General features: G+C 44.7%; 1 protein-coding gene across 2 annotated transcripts in view; it reads right to left on the bottom strand.

The window, feature by feature from the left end:
* Positions 1-16,306, bottom strand: part of USP36 (ubiquitin specific peptidase 36) — a 726,079-nt gene that overhangs the window by 361,338 nt on the left and 348,435 nt on the right. The gene's annotated exons all lie outside the window — the stretch shown is intronic.

Below are 16,306 nucleotides of genomic sequence, written 5' to 3'. Positions count from 1 at the left end.
TGTCGAACGGGATATCCTCGGGACAACGCCTTCTCAATTAAGTACCCTCCCAACCTAACAAAAAAGCATCCAGAAACCCTCATCTCAGATACCTACTTCAGCATAAACAAAGGTGCCGTAATAAGTGACCTTATCTTCTTCACAAAGCGACGGGCTAAATGGAGGATGGCATTCTACTAAATGCTCAAAATCAGCACCTCCAAGAAGACCACTCATGGACTCAGACTCGCAGTCATGCCCGCCGCCTCCTATAAAATCAAAGCCACCATCTCCCTGTACAACAATGGAACTATACTCATGCAATCTTCGGACCCCAACCTAGTCATCTTCGACTACATAGTCTACCATCAAAAACACGTTATCTAAGGGCAACCCTTCATCCTCCCAAGACACCCCTTCCCATGCGGAGAATCCCCTTCATCCTCCCAAGACTTCCCTTCCCCTGCAGACAATCCCCTTAATCCTCTACCTACACTCTCTCACAGTCCGGACAGCGACCCCACCCTTCCTCGACTTAGCTCAGATATAGGGTCTGGCCTTCTAAATAACAACTCTCCCAAGTCTATAGGCAGGGGAGGTCACACATCTCCTCCCCCCTCACCTGCCTGAGTTTCAGCCCCCAAAGTGCATGGGGGCTGAAACTCAGAACCCAAGTTTGCAAACCAAACACCCCTCATCTCCCCACCCTCCTTACTCACTCCTATAGTCTATTCGAATTCCCCCTCCCAGCACCTGGCAGCGAGGACTAAGACCCTGCCCTCATACTGGTCTTTAATCTAGTTTGGAGGCTAGATCACTTACACTCCAACAAGTCAAGGCAGCTATACATACCCTCTTTCTCCTCACATTGGAACAGTCTGTTAATAAGAAGTCTAGGGGGTTCTCAGAGAATGCCCAACACACGTACACTCATCCCTCGACATCTGGGGCTAGACTGCGTGTATACACAACCACGCTAACCATGTCCTCACCTCCAGGGGTTAATACTCTCCAAAGCTGGAAAATACTACCCTTCCCTAATGACCCCTCTCGGCCTCTCAGAGCTAAAGTCCCACTCCTAGACTCGGATATTTGAACCCTTCTGCAATCTTAAGACGCCTCACCTGCTTTGAACAATGACATGATGTACCAAATTGAATCTATCCACTCTGACCCGGCTAGAGAACCTACGGCTAACACTAGATCGTTAAATAATAGCAACCTCACCATAGTCCCCTCCACCTCCCTCTCCTCAGATGATCCCAAATGTCAGCTTAAATGCATACTTCTCAATTGCTGAAGGTAAATCAGTCTCTCTCCTCACTTTGGGAGTACCACAGGGGTCCAGGCTCTCACCCACTCTCTTCAACCTGTTCATGGAACCTCTAACAGAAATCCTGAAAGTGTACAACATCCATTATCAAATGTATGCTGATGACACAACTATACCTGAAATCACCTCCCCAGAGGACATCCCATCTCTCAACTCAGTGCTTCAAGAAACACAAAGTTGGCAAACACTCAATCATCTGAAACTGAATACTCGCAAAACTGAATTCCTCCTCCTTTCCTCTGACAAAAAGTCCCCAGTCATTGCAAAATGGATGCTCCAACTGACAGCCCTCAACTGCTCGCCAAATATCATTGACTACGAGTTCACTCAGATTAATACTTGACAGACACCTGAACATGCAGAAGCACATCAGCTCTTTCACTGAAGGAGAAAACTTCCATCTAAGCATCCTAAGGAAATTAAAACCGTTCCACCCCCACAACGACCTCAAAACTGCAGCGCAAGCATTAGTGATCTCTAAGCTGGATTATGGCAGTGCAACCTTATTTGGTCTTCAGAGAGCAAGGACTGCCCCACTCAAGGCCTCTCTCAATTCTGCTGCAAGGCTCATCACAGGCTCCAAACGCTATCATCACATCTCGCCTGAGTTTAAAGCTCTTAATTGGCTCCCGTAGGAGGCAAGGATTCATCTAAAAATTGCCTGCATAACTCACAAAGCTCTCCACTTCAACACTCGTCTATATCTTGCACAGAAACTTGAGCTCTCAGGAGGTTCCAGATCCTCTGGAGGCTCGAGAACATTACAACTTAAACAACAGAAATTACATAAAATGAAAACATACAATCAAGCATTCTCAGTTATTGCACCTAGAATTTGGAACTCCTTACCACCAGAATTAAGACTGAATAATTCCACAGCTTCATTCAAAAGGGAAAATCTATCTGATTCTGATGAAGACATTTCTGGCATAGTTGCACAGCCCACTGGAGAAGGCAATGTGTTTCCCTTATCTCATGGGTACTACAAGGATTGCTATGGTCATTTAGTTCTGCCCTCTCCTGTTCAGCTATGTCATTAACTCTTGCTCCCCGATTAAGAAAGTCATAGGGGTACACTGAAAGAACTTGAGCTCGCTGTCTTTCTCTCCCGTTGAAATATTCTATGGTTGTGACCGATGGTATCCCTTTCCGGGCCTCCCTGTTCTTATGTCGTTTTTATTGCTTGTACCCTGTATTGTCGTTTCTATTGCTTGTACCCTGGTAACTATGAAACTACCTTTCTGTGAAGCGCTCCGATACCCCCGGAAGTCATGTTCGCGCTATACAAAACTCTCAAAATAAAATAAATATGGGTGCATCGATCCACACTCAATGCTCATTCTCTATTTCTTCACCTGTGTTAGGACAAAAGAAGGTAGCCTGTAAAAGACGTTTGCAATGCACTGCAGTAACACAAACCAGACTAGGTGAGCCTGGACCATGTGTGCCGGCAGATTTTTTTTCATGAGCGAACTATGGATCTGACAGGTCTACAGTATCTTCTGCAGAGCAAATTAACTGAAGACAAACCTACCTTCAATGAGGTGAGCCTCAACCTCTAACCCTTTTATAGTCCAGAAATTACTTAAGAAAAACCCTCAGTTTGTCCCTCTAGCCACAACATTTCCTACTTTATTTTTTACATTTATTTAAACAGTAACAGCAGGTAAGGGTGTACAGTAAGTAACAGTGTATCATGGTACACTATAGCAAGTTAAATTGATACAGAGCTGCAAAGTAGAGGATGTGTGACACAAAATGCAGATAGTGGGCAGGTCACAGCTATATTATTCTGCAATTACATTATATAGTACCCTGACTCTAGGCACTGTGGCACAGTCCATGTGGGTTCCATAAGTGGCAATAGAAGCCTAGTTATGTGGGGGATACAGGGGAAACAGTGCCTGAAGAGCTCTCCTTGGGCACATTGGTTGTTACTGAAAGATAATTACAGAGAGGTCCCCATATGCCTCTTGGTCTGGAAGCAGGAGGCTGAAGCCCTGCATTAATCTCAGTTCCACTTCTGTTGAGTGGGAGCTGTGCCTCTCCGCAGCACTTAGAGACCTGGTATTTAGCAAATTGGAGCACCAGAATCACCAGTTTTCTGATCTCCTTTGCTATAGATCTCACCCATCCCAGAAGTGCAATTTTGGAGTCCAGAGGCAATTTATCATCCACTGTAGTAGAAGGAGCTCCCATCACCTCTCTCCAGTATCAAAGTATGGAGGAAAAATTACATGCTATGTGTAGAAAGTCTGCTTCTAGCACACTACATCGTGCACATGTAGATTGCGTTGCGAATGCGTATTTGCATATACTCACTGGGGTGTAATATGGCATATGCAAATATCAAATTGATTAAGTGGAATCTACTACTAGATGTAAGGCAAACCATTTGCGAGCAGCAGAATTTGCATTTCTTGTCAGTTAACTGTGCAAGTAGTGCACTGCCCAATTTCACCTTAGAGTTTGTGACTGTCATGGGGCCTCAGTCTGAGTAGTTATATAGAGGGTTGTCACCCACTTTCTAGCCGTCCGGGCACTTATCAATGTTTCCAGCATTTAAAAGATGCCGGATCTAATGGGAAGCTAGGTGTATTAAATTTGAGTGTCGCCCTGATGCAGTAGTAAAGAAAGGAATCCAGTGGTGTGTGTAATGAACTCCCATAGGCGGAGGCTTTAGCAAGGAATGCATCATCTTGATAAAGGTCCTCCCAGCTTTTTATCTGTAGTTTTTTTTTAGCTGAGCCAGCACCTTACCTTTGAAAGTAAAGAACAGAAATGAGTAGTGCTACAATGGTATGGAGGAAGACTTAAGGCATCAGGAGTTTATACCTTATACTTCGTTATTGTCTAGCCTGCGGCACGCAAAACACGGTATTGATTGCTAGGGTACATGTAGGGACTAGCAGCAATTGCGTCATTTGAGGTGTAAGCAAAGTAGCATTTCCCACGTAAGCCTGGGCTGCTTACTAACTAAGACCAGCCTTACGAGTAGCAAGCGTAGTGTCCAAAATAAATTCTTGGTGAGGGGGATAAGTACATTCATGAAATTGTCAAAATGGTGATTCTTCAATTATTATAATAATTACAATGAAACCTGCTAGTGGGAGTTTAATCCAACACTCCTTTATTCTCATGGTTAGAAATCGCTCTGCCGTAATTCTCCCTAATTATGAAAGTATTGTCTTGATTTATCAAGATCAATAAGTATTTAACTGGCCCCTTATCCCATACCAGAGGTAAATCTAAGGAACATTTGACAGTTGAGACTGTGAGCGGGAACACAACCGACTTCTCACAGTTAACGTGAATCCCGGACATGAAGTCAAATCTAATTGGCACCCTTTAATTACTGTTAATGAACTTTGCTGGATCTCTTAGATAAAGCAAAATGTCATTTGCAAACAGGTCTATCAGCACCAGGCGGGTAGTGTAGTGGAGGGTATGATAATAATAATAATGCTGTTGTAACTTGGCCACCAGCGGTCTAACAGCATACAAACAATAATAGGCGATAGCAGGCAGCCCTTTACGGATCGTTATTAGGTAAGAGGTAAATTTATTTACTCTGATTCGTGCCCATCTGGAAAATGGCAACCCAGGGCGACACTGTTCTCCCTATGTTCTAGCTTCTCTTATCTGGGTTAGTTGCTGTACCTAAACTTCCCAAAGCTGCTGCAAAAACTAAGAATCCCCAGGATCTGCAGCTGACATGTTGCCATCACAAAATTGCCCAAAAAGAGAAAGGCAGTAGGGACGGAGAAAACGGAGAGCTGCAGATCAATGTGTCTTTCTCCAGTAATACAAAGGGCTCCAATAGCAAGGTTTCCGCAGCAAATAAATAAACAAAAGGAGGGACAAAGAGTAATCATTCACAACTAGCAAGCAACCATTTTTAAAGGAAAATCGAAGGGGCAAATAAAAAGTCAGTGGGGGGTGGGGCTATAATCCCACAGAGTGAAAACAATGTCTCAAAGAGACAGCATGCGCTGCCTAGGCTGGACCTAAAGAGAGTATGACCTTTGGGTGCGCCAAACAATTACAGCCTAATACTCCTAGCTGAAAGTCAAGTAAACGAGAACTCTTGGCTGATTCACATTACTCTAAGGTTAACTGGGAGAAAAGCCATTTAGCTGTACAGAAATGTACGAGTGCAGGGTGACACAGCTTGTACAGGACGTTACTGGCGTCTCCCTATCGTGTACTGACAAAAGTAAACGTTCTGTGTCCAATTTTACACATCAATAAAGTCTAGTTTCCCATCAAGAATTGTTATAATGTCAAGCTAAAGGGCTTCACAAGAGGGGGGGGGGGGGGGGGGGGGGGGGGGGAGACCCATCAAGACGTGTACTAGTTTAGTTCCATGCTCCAGAGATGGCAACAGAATATTGATAACAGGCTTAAATCAGCTTAGCGACCGAGCATCACTTTAACAACAAGCATTTGCAATGCAATAGGTCTCGCATTAATTAAGTTTGAGCTATCGGCATTGCTAAATATTGCAAAACCAATTGCATCAAAAGTCTCTAAATTGTAGTCCAAAAAAATGTGTATTTATTTTTGTAGCAATGGTGGCATGCTGCATAATTGTGTAATCTACTTTTATGCTTTGGCAGACTGTTATAATCGTATGTTATGCCGTTGGGCACACAAAGGGGTGCATCTGTTAAGTGTTCATGATGGAAACCCCTTGCACATGTTCTGAACATCCACTCCGTATGAACATTTTGTAAAGTTCTCTCCTACACATAGTAGTTTTGCATCTATTTGCTGTTTTCTAATGTTGTGTGGTGGAAGGGGGCACGCTAGTGAAATATAATTTAAAGTTAAAAGGAAAACCAAATAAAACAGTGACTCTGTTTTCTGTGTTTATTGTAACTGATTTTCACTATCGAGAAGCAAGCAAGGATATTTGATTGGCGCTCATGTCAGCACTGACCTTTTAATTGTTCTTGTTTATTACATGTTGTCACGAGGAATGAATTCCGGGTACAGTTTGGGATTAAAAAAGAAAAACAGACAAACGCGACAAATAAGGCTTTTAAATTAGAGGAAGTTGGCTAATCTTTCAACTTTGATTTCACACATTGAGCGGAGAGAGACATGGCTCGGATGTCAACATTGAGTAAACAATCTCCAATCTTGACTCAGTATCAAATTACAACCCAAAGCAGAGGAAGGTCACATGGAGGACCACTTACTGCGAAGTAAGTAGGGAAAAGAAACGACCAAGTGCCTTATTTATTATTTTTTGCAGTTTTATATAGCGCAACACCCACCGGAAGGTATTGGAGCACCAGTTTTATTAGATACGTTGTACACTTTTCTAGCTCTGATACAGACTGCGTGCCAGGGGCATTGTGGGAAGTAAAATGTCAGCTAAGGCTTCAGAAACAGGATCTGGTGGGTGCTGCAGCGATGCTCCTGGAGTCCTTTTCATCTTCCTAAGGCATCGGATACAGTGACATAAGCAGTCTGCAGCTGTTTGCTATGCAGGTATAGTGTTTCTGAAAAGTTAAACCAAGAAAAACAAGCAGTAAGAGTGTCTTCAATTGCCATTTGGCTCCCTGATTTCCAGGTTTTTGCAGACCGTGCACAGGGTTCAATGCATCCTGTAAGCAGCACCGCCCAGGAGAAGCTGCACGAGACTTAAAATGCCACCAAGGGCTTCCAAGGAGCCTCAATCGGGCGTGCATTCTGCAGTGTGGCAGGTGGCAGCAGGGGCGTGGAGCTGACGTCACATGCACTCACTCTGCCTCTTCCGGCTTTGCTGCAGGATGGGCACTGAAGTCCTCCGCTGTGAGTATTCACTCCCACCCCATTTCGAATTGTTGCTTTATTGGCGAACGAACCTCGAGACTCTGAGGTGTGTGCCCTGCGGTTAGAAGGTTACGAATTGGAGCGAGCATTGCTAGTTAAAAGTGTGTTTGATAAACACGTGGGGGTGGGGTGGGGCAGGAAGGGCGGCGAAAAGCGCGGTGGCCGGCAGAGGGCGCGCCACGGCGCACTGCACTGGCCGGGCTGCCGCTGTACACCGTTTACAGGTGCGCCAGACCTCACAGGACCCTGTCCGGACTGACTGCAGCCAGGCCAGCTCCCGGGATGGTGATGCCTGGGCTCTCCAGAAGACGGGATATACAGTGGCAACAACGCGGCCGCTGAGGAAATGTATGCGAAAGCATTCCTGGTTTCACAAACTTCCAGGGGACAGGTCGAGAGATATATTTATTTAATGCGTTTTTATATAGCGGGACTTTACAGGCTGAGGGCCCCGGCTGAAGGAAACACAGCGGAGCGTGCCACGCTTGCAGCGCGCGTGCGCATTCAAAAAAAGAAAGTGTAAATAACCTCAAGCCTAATTAAAGCGCCACGCCGCCAACCAGCTGTACACACTTTAGAAGCAAGAACGTCTTTTGAAGCAAGTGCTCGTCTTCACAAGCGCGTCCACAGACTCCAATTGGCGCGTGCCCTGGTCTGTACTGCATGAGAGGCAAGTCAACAACAATAGATCTCGCTGGCGACAGTGCTTTTGCGCTGCATCGCCGGCGAGACCTAAAAAGGCTTGTAGCAGTTATTTTTCTGCATTCTTTCCATAGTTCCTTTTCTTTTCAGTGGACTACAGAAAGGTTGGAATTGAGTTGTAGAATAGCTTACATCACAAAGCAAAGACGAACTGCAGATGGAAAATCATGCACTTTAATATTGCTGGTTTCGCTTAATAATCCATGCCCACATACAAATCAGAAAAAAGAAAGGAATAGAAAAAGCATTTGCTAGACTAATATTTGCTGCTGGTATATGTATAATTTTTTTTTCGTTTTGAGGTTTACAGAATTTCTCTATGAGGGAGCACACAACTAAACACGTTTAAGTCTTGGGAGCACACCCCTTGTGGATTTTTAAAATATTCCAAACTTGTCCATGGAGCATGGAAGCAAATGAGTTGCCTCTGCCCATTCCTTGACAGAGTTGCTTAGAAGGGGGTAACAGCTAGCTGTTAAGTTGCAATCCTTAGAACCTGAAGACATAGACTGAAATCCTGGCTTCCTCATTTGGTGGAATTGTGTGATCTTAGGCACTTTAATTTCTGTCTGTGTCTCTGTTCCATTATAACCATAAGGTAAAAGCAGTTAATCTGCAGTGTGGCCTGTACAAGCAAATAAATGTATTCACAATAAGGAAATTCTAAGCCTTCCCTGAGAATTCCGGTTGTCCCCTTTCAGAATTCATAGAATACTGTTTTACCTTCTGATACTTGTTGTTTCGTAATTCTTCATTCTTAAATTGTATTATCTATAGAATTCACAGTCTAAATTAGAACTGAGATACTTGCAACTTTTATTATACATCTTGAGGGTTTCGAGCCTCTTACTCCCCCGGACTAAGTGGATTCTCCTTCACAGTGGTCGATATTAGATTTGATTTGAAATTTGTGAAGAATACAGATACTTGAATGGTGTCATGGCACTGGATCTGAAAGCTTCGGAAAGACTTTAAAACAGAATCAAATAACTAACCAGTAAAAAGTTGAATATTAAAAGTTTTTCTCGAAGATAATAATTGGTTTATATCTAAAACGGAAGAGAAGTCGATTCTAGTGTTGACGGGGAAGAACTAAAAAAGGTTCGTCTACCTCACCGAGCCCGACGAAACTTAGAACAGGTAACAAACAAATGCTAGAAGATCTCAACTGACGAGAAAGAAAATAGTGAGACAATTTACATGTTAAGTAGGCAGGGCCTGAAAAAGGAAAGACGTTGAAAGTGAAGCACATAGACTTTAAATGTATGCTCTCAGAATAGGCATCTAATGTAGCAATTTGAGACAATCTGGAGCAGAGGGAGTCGAAGAGGCACCAATAGCTAACCGGGCAGCTGAATTAGATATAAGTCTCTAAAGAAGATGCACAGGAGAACCAAGAAAAAGTGCATTACTCTAATCCAATCCACTCAGAATGGAGGCCTAAATCACCAAACAAGGTGACTCATTAGGTAAATAGTTAGAATCTTGTGCATGGTTTTTAGCAAAAAAAAAGCACTTGCAATGCAATAAGTCTCGCGTTTGCAAGAGTTTAAGCTATTGCCATTGTAAATGACAATGCCTTTTATTTATGTTTTAAAAACCAACACATAAAATAAAGGCCTTGTCATTTACAACGCCAATAGCTCCAACTCTAGTAAATGTGAGACCTATGCTTGTTTGTAAGATGTGGAAGACTGCATGCATTTGAGTTTGCTGCAGGTAATGTTTTTAGTAATATCTGGGAAATCGACAACAAAAACCAGTCAGTCAGACTATAAACAGGCCAAGCCAGCCAAAAAAAAACGCCTACACTGACCTGTCACACCAGCCCTTCTGGGACTGCCTGAAAGCCCTATAATATAAGCCAGTCCGACATTGGAAGGTAACGATAAAAAAATCCATATTATCAAAAAAAGAGTCCGAATCTTCTATGAAGAGTGTCTGTGTGTGTATGTGTTTCAGACTGCACGGTGATCTCGGGGCAGTTGTATTGCGTGTGTGTTCAGTGACTCTCCTGTGCGTGCGTTGCTCGCTCTAGCGAGTGATCTATGTGGCAGTTGTATTGCATGTGTGTTCAGTGCCCCTCCTGTGCGTGTGTGGCTCGCTCTAGCGTGCGGACTAGTCTCTGACCCGCTGCCCCGGTTTCCAAGGAGCCCTGCGCGAGGCCTGCGAGCCGAGACAATGCGAGATGCTGAAATATTAACCAGTTCTAGGTCTCGCCCCCTGCCGCCGCCGCTAGCTTCCTGGTTCCCGGCTCATCGGTGGGGTTGGTTAGATAGAGCTGTCTGCGGACGCGGGAAGTCCCCGGCGGGCTCGGGCCTGGGAATGTGAGGAGACCTCCTCGTGACGCCTGGGGACTGCTTGAGCCCGAGTGCGTGAGAGACAGAGTCAGCAGCGCGAGAGGCGCACGTGCGCAGCATTGAGTGCCTTAGCCGGACTCTGCCACCTGTGTGCAAGTTACCGGTATGTGCAAACCTGCCTGTCCGGCCTGCAGTCTTGTTTCATGTATTAAGATGCCACGCCAACGGTAGGACAACTGTTTAAATGTGTTTGTTTTCTGTGCTGTTGTATTGTACGTTACTTTGCAGGCCGCCTTGTTAACCAGGAGAAGCCCCGCGTGTGCCAGATGATGCAGAGATGACACCAGCGCAGCGACAAGAGCCCAGTGAGGTAAGAGGGGGGGAGAGGGAAGGGTGCATGTGTGCCTGTGTGTGTGCGTGCGAGTGTGTGGGTGCGTGTGAGTGTGTGGGTGCGAGTGTGTGTGAGTGTGTGGGTGCGCGAGTGTGTGCGTGCGAGTGTGTGCGTGCGCGAGTGTGTGCATGCGCGAGTGTGTGCATGCGCGAGTGTGTGCATGCGCGAGTGTGTGCATGCGTGAGTACGTGCGATAGAGAGGCGAGAGGCTGATTTGCTGTGAATGTGGACAGGAGATGTGCATGGCGCAGGGCTGGAAGTCCGCGTGGTGAAATCGCTGAGGGAAAGCGCGTACCCTTCCGCTGTCCAACATTCCCGGCAAGTGAACAACATAAGGTCTTTTACCTGGAGCAGCGCTTCGCGCTGCTAACACCAGCAAGAACTAAAAAGCTCTTCAAGATCCACATTCAAGTCAGCAGCAGAGCCAACGTCATGCCTCTGAGTGTTTTACTGGTGGCCTGTTGCGGCAAAATCAGAGAAGGGAGAGCCTCAAACATTGTGGAAGACAAAGTTGGATGTGTTGCTTTCGCTACCACCTGTTATTCATCCATCTGCCTCTCCCTCTCTCCTGCCCCCCCACCCCCTCCATAATGGTGTGACTTGGTCCTCGTGCCCTTTTCCTTTCGTAGAAAAAAATACTGGTCATGTTTTTTCTAAAAATTACCTTGCAAGCATCTCTTTGTAGCGTTTAGTGCTGTTGATTCACATGCTCTGCATACTCCTGGCCTCTGTTAGCTCAGCCATTTGCTAGTTATTTTTCTTCGAATGTTCAGAGTCAGGGGGTAAAGTGTGACTCCTCGATTAGTTGGCAGGGCCACCAACTCCATGTTAAATAGTTTTTTGCACAATGATGATTAGTATGGTGTTGTGAATGAATGCAATACGGGGAACAGGTGTATTGCGAAAGGAAAGTAGTTCATATAGAACGAGATCTGTGATCAGAGCTGTACGTTTTCTGTGAGGAAGGTGGGCACGTACATTTACATCACTACACACTGCTTCTAGTGTAAGTAACTGGGGCAAAAACCAGGTGTGCATACATCTTCAAGAACAAAACAACTTTTATGCCAGGGACTTAATAGACGGATTGACCTAACCATCCCAAGCTCCCAATATCAAAGAGAATAATGCTCCGTTGAGAAGTCAAGGGAGCCAACAGGGTATGTGAGAGTGAGTGAATAACACAATATTTTCTTAAAAAACCACCCAAATAGCAGATAGCACAAATACATTTCTCCTCAACACAATGCACCTGCACAAGTTCAGAAAAGTGGTCATAGACATGTATGATTTAAGGAAATGGGAAAACCCCAGCATGACATCCCAAAAGCCTGTCCATAAGAAAACTGTAAAAACAGAACAGGTTTTTCACCTTTGAGATTTAAATGTTAGAATAGGCACATTGGAGCCAAAAATGCATACACTGAAACTCAGGCTGTCTGCCCTGTAGAGCTACAAGAATAGGGGTAAATTAATTGTTTAAGTGTTGTTCATCAAAAACGTCAAGTGACTTTCAGAAGTATGCAGTGGACTCTACCATATGACTAATGAGTAAAATGGATACCATTAAAAATAATCTTGGACATGCAGCTAACATAAGAGTTTGGATTCTGGTAGAAGAAGGAAAGACCAACGTCTGGGAAGAGATGGAAGCATCTCTCAATGTACAGGTGAACCGGGACAAAGGCGATCCTGCATCTGGTTAGCTTCTTTTAAAAGTGGTGCCTCGTGGGGATCAAGGGGTAGTACTGATCAAGCTGAAGGAAGATTTCCAGAGGAAGTAGATTAAAGTAGCGAAACGGTTAGTTAACAGTAAATTGAAGAAGGCTGTGTTATTGGTATTCACACACTAATGGGTATGGCAGGCGATCAGGTCACACAAGGTTTGAAAGAGGACAGATAAACCTGAAACGCAACATTGTAGCTTTACTTCCCCTACCAACCCACTTCCCTCATGCTGATGCTCTTTGTAGATGGGGACACTAGGTTTTGAAAGCAGGCAACCCAGTATAAGGTACATGTTTTAAATAACACTCACCACATGATGCAAAGTTGCATTGTTTAAATCTTAGGTAATCTAGCATTTCTATATTTGTTTTTTGGTAAAATAGAAGGTTGCATTATATGCTTGCTTTGTGCTTTCATTTATGACCACAAGGGAGATTTCTTCCGTCTTACAGTCGATATGGAATGTCGAAGGTCCAGGAATTATGTATCAGAGTTTTGTCCAGTGTAATCTAAAGTCCTAGGGACTCGGGTTCTATACTTATAGCAAGTTTAGGGGTTAGACTAACTCTGAGGTCCCTCCTATGGGTGGACCTGAGGAGGGGGTGGTTACACGCCTTCCCCTTTGTCCAGTGTCGCTCCAGAGCTGGGACTGAGCACCCCAACTACCGGTTTGAACTGGAAAATGCATGGAGCACCTTGTGTGCCCCAGGGAGTGTCTGAAAAGCATTCACTGAATGCAACCCACCCTGCCCCATTACACTAAAGCCTGTCGGACAGGAAACCTATTGCTATTGTCCAGGCCTCCCCTGACGGAGTTTCGTCCAGAAGCAGGAGGGCAGACTCATGTCTGTGGCAGCAGCATCCATTTTGTGATGCTGGGGCTCGGTTTAACTTTAACCGGGTTTACCAGTAACTACATGTCTTCTCCCTCTAGAAGGGTGGAATGCTACCCCTGCCGCCAGAATTATAATGCACTTAAGAGTACATGGTATGGCTATATCATAGAACAGCTATAAGGAGATAGTTCTGAAAGCTGCAGAGGGGCTCAGCTCATGCTAGGGCACCCTCTCACAAGAAACCAAGCAATCTGCCTCCAGGATTGTCAAGGCCTGCCATAGGAGTGACTTATAGATTAATAGGCTAATATATATATATATATATATATATATATATATATATATATATATATATATATATATATATATATAACACTAAGGTTGCCGGATGTAGAAAAGGACTTCGCCACAGGTGAGCTTCAGCCAAATGTTGTTTATTCAAAATGGGAGAAGCAAGCATAGCAGCATTTCAATCCACTAAATTTTATTAGTCCGTCCCAACGCGTTTCGTTGCTCACTTCCTCAGGGGCATTGGACTAGGAAGAAACAACAGGCAGGATTTGGCGGCACATTTTAGAACCCGCCTCAGTGGGCATGGCCCTCACTGCGGCCTCATCAGCCAATCTTACACACCAAACCTCCTTTCGAGAAAAGAGACAGCGACCCAGGAGGAAACAGTAGGAAACACTAGTTTATTAGCACAGATGCGGCGAATGCATTTCGGCAGCTTCCTGCCTTCTTCAGCGCCCAAAGCAACCTGTGAGTAAAATCCCATGCTGCAAGTCACTCCCTCATTTGAACGCTTGCTAATGCAAGCCAGCTCCACCCCTTGCAGTGGACTCCACACACCTGTGAGCAGTCCCAGAGTGTGGCACAGGACTGCATGTCCCAGAGTACAGCGTAATGGAGTCTGTGACTGTCGGTGCAGGAGCGAGACACGGATGGGATATATATATATATAGTCCCGACGTTGCCCGGGTATGAATTGCTGCCGGCCTGTAGTATATTGTTTTGATAGCATTTCTTATCTGTGACAGGCCTGTGAAACGCTCCGATTCACAGTGCACTGCTGATGCACTTAAGACTGCGCATTCAGTAGTGTGTGAACTCGAGTTTCCCTACTTTATTTTTCCTTGCAATATTATATAGCGCGAACTCGACAACATTGCATTAGCACAATTTACATTCATTTGTGGTAGGCACTGGGAGACAAAGCGATTTGCCTGGAATCACAGGATGGGTGTTGAGCTGATGCCGAGATTCGAACATAGCTCCCCAGCATTTTTCAAATGGGTGGTGAAAAAATATGAGTATGTTGCTGGAGATGTGGGCCATCGTGCCACCAATGTACTTATCGGGGAGGGTAAACACCCATTATTCCGCAACTTTATTTCCACATACCATGACTCCGCATACTTTCATTACGAAAGTACCATGACTCCGCAATGCCATTATAACGCATGGCATTACATTTTATATGCTTTTACCACACATACATTTACAACGAAATTAGTTGTAAATGCATGAATGGTAAAAGCATGTTTTTTTTAATGTTTGGATAAGGTAAGTATGGGTATAGGGGTATATGTTTTGGGGTACTGAGGTATATGTTTTGGGGTGTTTGGTTATTTTATGAGTTCAGATATCGTTTTGGTTTATGGGGTACAGGGGTAGTTTTAGGGTTTAGGGATGGGTATGGATTTTGGGGTACAGGGGTATTTTTAGGGTTCAGGGTTAGGTTTGGGTTTGGGGTATAGGGGTATTTTTAGGGTTCAGTGTAGGTTTGGGTTTTGGGGTGCAGGGGTATTTTAAGGGTTCTGGGGTACAGGGGTATTTTTAGGGTTCAGGGCTAGGTTTGGGATTTGAGGTACAAGGGTATTTTAGGGTTCAGGGGTAGGTTTGGGTTTTGGGGTACAGGCTTATTTTTAGGGTTCAGGGCTAGATTTGGCTTTTGGAGTACAGGGGTATTTTTAGGGTTCAGGGGTAGGTTTGGGTTTTGGAGTACAGGGGTATTTTAAGGGCTCAGGGCTAGGTTTTGGGTTCTGGGGTACAGGGGTATTTTAGGGTTCAGGGGTAGGTTTGGGTTTTGGGGTACAGTGATATTTTTAGGGTTCAGGCCTAGGTTTGGGTTTTGGGGTACAGGGGTATTTTTAGGGTCCAGGGATAGGTTTGGGTTTTGGGGTACATGGTATATTTATAGGGTTAAGATGGGTTAGTGTTTAAGGGTGTTGGGGTATTTAAGGAGTAAGGGTGGGTTATGATTATGGGGTGCAGGGGTATTTAAAGGGGGCAGGGTGGGATTAGCACAATATGAGACATGGCATGAAGGGCGGAACGTACGACACACCCCCAGCATTTGTCACTCCCCCAGCAAACCACCACAGCACAACGCAGACAAGCCCACAAGGGACTACTTTGCTGGCACGGTTCTTTTACCTTTTAAATGTATATGGTGGGCGGCTGCATAGCCTATGTCCTTCTGCTGCAACTGCCCTTTCCAACGCTGAATTGGGTGTTGGGATTGGTGCTGTGCTTCCTGAGATTACCCGCCTCAAAGGTTTGGGCTCTCTCTTTATTATATTTTTATGGAGATATAGATATAGATATAGATATATATTCATTCCAAGTAAGGGGTGATTACACCACCTTACCCAGACTAAGTACAGACCTGTGGTGTCGGTTTGGAAGTCTAGCCAGGGGTGGCACAATACATGCTGCAGCACCTGGTAGGTCTAGGGTGCACCTATGCCCTGGGTACCTAAGGTACCATATACAGGGGCTCGCAAGGGTGACCAGGAACCGGTCTGGTATGTACATAAAGTACATGGAGTCCATTTTATAGATAAAACAGATAGTTGGACTGGGAACCTGCTACCCCAGTCTAAGTCGAAAACCAGCAAAACACCAGGCAAAAAGTGGGGATAACAATATAGTCAGATTTCCCCTTCCTACATGCATTATATGCTTGCTTTGTGCTTTCATTTAGTGAAGGTGGATGTACAATTAATAATTGTTACTTCTTGTTGCCAACACTAAGGCCAATAAGACTCAAGTTCAGCAGGGAGGGGTACAGCAAGTGTAATTTAGGACACATTCCGTTTTAAGAAGATTCAGATTTAGTTGATGGTAGATCATCCAGGCATAAAGAAGAGCGAAAGGGAAATGACCGATATAATTTGGAACTGAGAATTTCAAATACAGATGGGTATCAACA

The sequence above is a fragment of the Lissotriton vulgaris genome, chromosome 7 (genome assembly GCF_964263255.1).
Source record: "Lissotriton vulgaris chromosome 7, aLisVul1.2, whole genome shotgun sequence".
Taxonomy (NCBI): domain Eukaryota; kingdom Metazoa; phylum Chordata; class Amphibia; order Caudata; family Salamandridae; genus Lissotriton; species Lissotriton vulgaris.
This window is presented reverse-complemented; position numbering and strand designations above follow the sequence as displayed.